Source organism: Oncorhynchus tshawytscha, linkage group LG29 (assembly GCF_018296145.1).
Source record: "Oncorhynchus tshawytscha isolate Ot180627B linkage group LG29, Otsh_v2.0, whole genome shotgun sequence".
NCBI classification, from domain to species: Eukaryota; Metazoa; Chordata; class Actinopteri; order Salmoniformes; family Salmonidae; genus Oncorhynchus; species Oncorhynchus tshawytscha.
In genome coordinates this window covers 12482954-12489395 of record NC_056457.1, presented here as the reverse complement: position 1 = coordinate 12489395, position 6442 = coordinate 12482954, and positions in this window count along the sequence as shown.

Here is a 6442-nt window from a genome sequence, read left to right as displayed (position 1 = left end):
GAGAGACCGAATTGTCCATGTAAGCTGCCTAGGCTACTTCAAAACTTGCATACCTTTTCTTTCTGATGTACAGTTGTGTTCAGCAGTTATAGTATGTCAACCTGGACTCAGGAGTAGATGTAGTAACCCTCATGAAAAAGTACTAATGAACTACTACACAAGATCTACACAAAACCTACTTGATTGCTGTTGAGATGTGTAGGAAACGAGTAGTGAGTTATGTGGCCATTTCAGTAGTAATGAGTGATAAAATGGGACATTTCACTACTGGTGAACACTACATATTTTTATTCAAATCGCTACATAATTCTCCCTTAATGACTACTGTGTAACTCCTGAGCTTTTGGGTATCTACAACTTAAAACCTACATATACCTACACAATTTCTACATGCTGAATGTAGAATGACCACAGTAATACCTACACAATTTCTACATGCTGAATGTAGAATGACCACAGTAATACCTACACAATTTCTACATGCTGAATGTAGAATGACCACAGTAATACCTACACATTCCTGCTGTATGCCAACTCAATCCCTCTTGAATTACTACTGCCATTTGTCTGTGTAGTGTTGTCACTACTGAATTACTCCTTATCCCTTTTCATTTCTGACATAAACACTTTTGAATTACTATTGGAAATGGACACATTTACTACCGTTTGCCTATTCAAAATCACAATTGACATCTTGTTTCCCTACTGTGTCACTACTAGACAAGTGCACCTGTTATTTCCTAAAGTTTCTAACTGTAGTAATCAAACGATCAATAATAAACATATACACATGCAATTGAATTAGTTTAAATTCAAATGAATGACATATTTGCACTTTTTGTTTATCGCTTTGAGGCCTCTTCATTCAGCTTTTACTTAACCATCTTCAGATCCTTTTTTTGTGTTGCAGCCACATTTCTCCACCGCGTAACCTTTTAGAAAATAAAGACGAGCACAAGGGACAAACCAATTATAACCCATTATCAATCATCTGCTAACAGAGGTCACATAAGACAACACAGAAAAACATTTGATAAACAATGTTAATCTTAGCAACAATGAGCTCCAGTCTTATGTCGAGGGCCTCCTTGGCAACCGGTCAAAATAGGTAAGTATGAAGGTACTACATACAGTCCCTTCAGAAGGTATTCACACCCCTTGACTTTTTCCCACATGTTATGTTACAGCCTTTTTCAGGCACTGGCCTATACACAGTACCCCATAATGTAAAAGTGGAATTATGTTTAGACATTTTGGCAAATTAATTCAAAATGAAAAGCTGAAATGTCTTGAGTATTATGGCAAGCCTAAATAAGTTCAGAAGTGAACATGTGTTTAACTTCGTCACATAATAAGTTGCATGGACTCACTCTGTGTGCAGTAATAGTGTTTAACATGATTTTTGAATGACTACCTCATCTCTGTACCCCAGACATACAATTATCTGTAAGGTCCCTCAGTCGAGCAGTATATTTCAAACAGATTCAACCACAAAGACTAGGGAGGTTTTCTAATGCCTCGCAAAGAAGGGCACCTATTGGTAGATGGGGGAAAAAATAAAACACATTAAATATCCCTTTGAACATGGTGAAGTTATTAATTACACTTTGGATGGTGTATCAATACACCCAGTCACTACAAAGATACAGGCATCCTTCCTAACGCAGTTGCCGGAGAGGAAGGAAACCGTTTAGGTATTTAACCATGAGGACAATGATGACTTTAAAACAGTTAGAGTTTAATGGCTGTGGTATGAAAACGGATGATTGATCAGCAACATTGTACTGTATTTACTCCACAATACTAACCTAATTGACAGAGTGAAAAGAAGGAAGCATGTACAGAATAATAATCTTCCAAAACATACATCCTGTTTGCAACAAGGCCCTAAAGTAAGACTGCAAACAATTTGGTAAAGAAATTAACTTTTTGTCCTGAATACAAAGTGTTATGTTTAGGACAAATCCAATGCAACACATTGCTGAGTACCACTCTCCATATTTTCAAGCATAGTGGTGGCTGCATCATGTTATGGGTATGCTTGTAATCGTTAAGGACTGGGGAGTTTTACAGGATAAAAAAGAAACCGACTGGAGCTAAGCACAGACATAATCCTAGAGGAAAACCTGGTTCAGTCTGCTTTTCCACCAGACACTGGGAGAATAATTCACATTTCAGCAGGACAAAACCTAAAACAGAAAGCCAAAGCTACACTGGAGTTGCTTACCGAGAAGACGGTGAATGTTTCTGACTGGCCGAGTTAGTTTTGACTTTTGAAAAACTATGGCAAGACCTAAAAATGGTTGTCTAGTAATGATCAACAACAAGCTCAATAGACAAACATTGACAGTAGAATGGCCCATACTGAAGAGCTCAGTGACTTTCAACATGGCACTGTCATAGGATGCCACCTTTCCAACAAGTCAGTTTGTAAAATTTCTCCCCTGCTAGAGCTGCCCCGGTTAACTGTAAGTGCTGTCTATGAGCATCAATGGCTCAGCCATGAAGTGGTAGGCCACACAAGCTCACAGAATGGGACTGCCTAGTGCTGACATGTATAAAAAATAGTCTGTCCTCCACTGCAACACTCACAACTAAATTCCAAACTGCCTCTGGAAGCAACGTCAGCACAACAACTGTTCATCGGGAGTTCATGAAATGGGTTTCCCTGGCCAAGCAGCCACACACAAGTCTAAGATCACCATGCGCAATGCCAAGCGTCGGCTGGAGTGGTGTAAAGCTCGCCATCATTGGACTCTGGAGTAGTGGAAACGTGTTCTCTGGAGTGAGGAATCACGCTTCCGATGGACGAATCTAGGTTTGGCTGATGCCATTTAAAACACTACCTTCCCGAATGCATAGTGCCAACTGTAAAGTTTGGTGGAGGAGGAATAATGGTCTGGAGTTGTTTTTCATGCTTCGGGCTAGGCCCCTTAGTTCAAGAGAAGAGAAATCTTAAGGCTACAGCATACAATGACATTGTTGTCCATAAAGAGATTCGAACACAAACCTTTGGGTTGCTAGATGTTCGCGTTATATGCTCACTCATCCACCTCGACCAACCACCCTCCTTTTGTTTTTGACCAGTTGAAATTTACACAATTGTTACCATGAGAGGAAAATGGGGGAGGGTCATGCTTTTTAAATTTCAGTCAGGAGGAGGGTTTAGTATTTTGAATTTAGTCCAGAGCAGGATGTCATTTTTTATCGATTTAAATGTCATATTGCTCAAGGTTTGAGAATTAGTTGCTTATTATATCTTGATGTGTGCCCGATGATGCCCCTCATCCCTGGTTCTCTTCTGGGCGCGCAATATCAAGTGCGCCTAGTGTGGTCTCAATCAAATTATCCATAGCCTATACAGTAGGCCGAGGCTATACGAAGAGCATGCTCGGAGAAACTCGGGGCAAAGACATATTTCCAAGAAAAACTTCCCAAGGTTTTGACCTGCTGGGATGGTGTACCTGTATATAAAATGACGCTACATTGCAGTGGATAGGCATTCCCAATCATAAGCCCTGGCCTGCCCTGCTTTTGCTGATGTAAACCCTGCCTAACCAATGACTGCTGTGTATGTAGCACTTCAGGAGGTGCATGGAAAAGGCCTATATGTCCTGTTTCGTTTGAGAACGCAAAGATGAGATGGAGGACCAGAGGTAAGCTGGCTATTGCTATAATTGATTATAATAAAAACAATATGTTTTGTGGCCCATAATGAAGCTATTTAAGTTATTAACCTCGGAATAAGCATATTCATGTCATTTACATACAGTACTATGAAGCGACAGCTGGGGAGATGGACAGCGCATGGGCGCTGAAAGTAGGCTAAATTTGAGAAGGCCTAATTCATTTAAACAGTCTTCATTTTCATTTAGGATACTAACAGCAGGAGGGCATTGTGATGCAGCCTATTTCTTCCTATTCCTATTGACCTCTGCATACCCTGGGCCTGCCTGCCATCCTGTACATTTTCCCCACCTATCTGAATTACTGACCCCTGCCTGCCCTTAATCTGTCTTTTGCCTGCCCCTGTTGGATTAATAAACTGCTGTTACTTCGACGTTGTCTGCATCTGGGTCTTACCTGAAACGTGATACATTCTACAGTGCCTTTGAATTTACTTTTAGAAACTTGAGTTTGGCCAGTCTGGTTTGAGGATCATTTGGTGAGCTACGTATGCCTAGTTTGTTAATTTAGCCTAGCAGATGCTCTTATATTCCATGCCCTAATCACAGTCAACATATCTATTTTGTAAAAACAATATCATGGAATTAAATAGGATAAATAAGAGCTTATAGGCCTGCCGGATGATATGTGGCTGCTGTGTTAAAAACCAAATGGCATTTTCTAAAATTAATTGATGATCATGTACTTCGGTTGTAACTGGTTAAATTGCTGTCAATGTTTACAGTTGACAGACAACTTTAGCACTGTTCTGAACTTAGACTATCCTCTTCTCTGATTCAGAGGGGTTGGGCTAAATGCAGAAGACACATTTCAGTTGAAGGCATTCAGTTGTACAACTGACTAGGTATCCCCATTTCCCTTTCCTTTCCCCTTTTTAACAATAGCCTGTATAGAAATCAAAACGTCTCCAGTGCTGCAGCATGCGCTCATTCATTGTCATGCTCTGTTGTGGTATTAAAAAAATAGAGAAATCTAGCAATGCATAGTGGTGCGTTTATAGACTTTATTCCCTTCTCTGACTTTTCTCATGACATGCAAACATCCCTTTTTATTTTTCATATTGACGTCCCCCTCCAATTTTGCATAATGCTGTTCCTTGCTAGTCTGTTGATGTATTTTCAATTTCAAACCCATCACAGCTTTTAACCCACCAGACAAAAAAAAAGTGTCAACAGAACTGAAACGACTAACCCCCCCAAAAGTCTGAGATGATAAGGTGATCAGACATGGAATATTCTGTAATAGAACAGTATCTGTCTCTGCAACATCAGTTGGTGATGGTGATAATGGCCCAGTACATGACAAATTAATAAAGTGCTCAGATACAGTGCTACCCGCAGACCTTTCGTTGTATGTGATGATGTTCGAACTTTGGAAAATGTTGTTTTCTTTAACCAAAGGATATCACTTGGGAGTAGAAAACATAGACTGTAGAAGTGCTTTGTCATAAGGTTACAAAGAGGCCATGCATTCGAAATCGGTTGTCATGAATGCAGCAGCTAAATTACCACGTTTTAGGGATTCTCAGCTGGGCGATTTCGTGAAGTTACCTCTGCAAGAGTTGACTCAAAAGTTGTGGCTGTGTCCACTTTGACCCTAGCCTTGTGAAACCAGCCTGATCTCACAATTGCTCTGCTTGATCAGGCTAGTTTGACACCCAGTTTGTTTTTTCATCAGTATTCATACAGTAATAGAAACATGTGCTTTATTTTGCAACTCTAGAATACAACCAGAATACAAATGAATGCCCACCTACAGTCCAAGAGAAGAAAGGAACTGTTCTACAGTAAGCTAGTTATCCCCTCTTCCAGAGAGTTATCCCCTCTTCCATGGCCCATTAACCACTACTATACAGCCCGGAAATGTTTTATTACTGAGTGCTTTAAGGAGTGGCTGGCTGGGTCCAGTCTACTGGTTCAGAGGAAAACCCATAACCATTCACCATAATGAGGATTAAGCTGTATTCTCAATGACTGTCTTCAGGCTATCACTGTCTCGCTGGCAAACACTATTAATGACCATTGATTATACAAGAAATTACGAGTTAATTGCAAGTGAAAACAAGTTGTAAAATATATGCTTACTCTATTGGTCACATAGTAACAGACACACACACAATACAAGATGGCATGCTTTAGTGAGAACAAGTATATGTATGACTGTGAATGTAGAAGACCATACGCATTTAAAACCGAGCTAGAGAACATTGAAAAAAAGCAACTCCCATCTAATGTGCATGTAGAATCTCATGAAACGGAACAGATGTGGGGTGTAAAAGTGCACGTTCGCATGCTCACAACATCCCTTGGAGCGGCACTCAATTGCACCTCTGTGGGTATTTCACCATCACCATGGATGTCAGGTACATCCCAAATGGCACCCTCTTCCCTATATAATGCACTACCGTAGGGTATAGGGTGCCATTTGGCACTGGAACGGAGGAAATGGGTCCAGTCAGGCGAGTATAATGTAGCGTAATGTTCCAGTGTGTCAAGCGCCACATAAAATGTTCTATCATAATGACTTTATCAGTCAAATTAACACAAGGAGGCCCTCTTTAACATAAGGCATCTTTTATATCCAACTGTTCCTCAATGGACTTTCTACATTCTCTTTTATAGGTGGGGGACACATAAAGGATAACACTGTCTTATTAATATGTCCTTTAAAACAGGAGGAAAGGTTCTGGAAGAGAAAGACTCAATGATTGTGGGAGTTGCTTCTGCTTTTGTGTTTTATGAAGTGTAAACTCCAC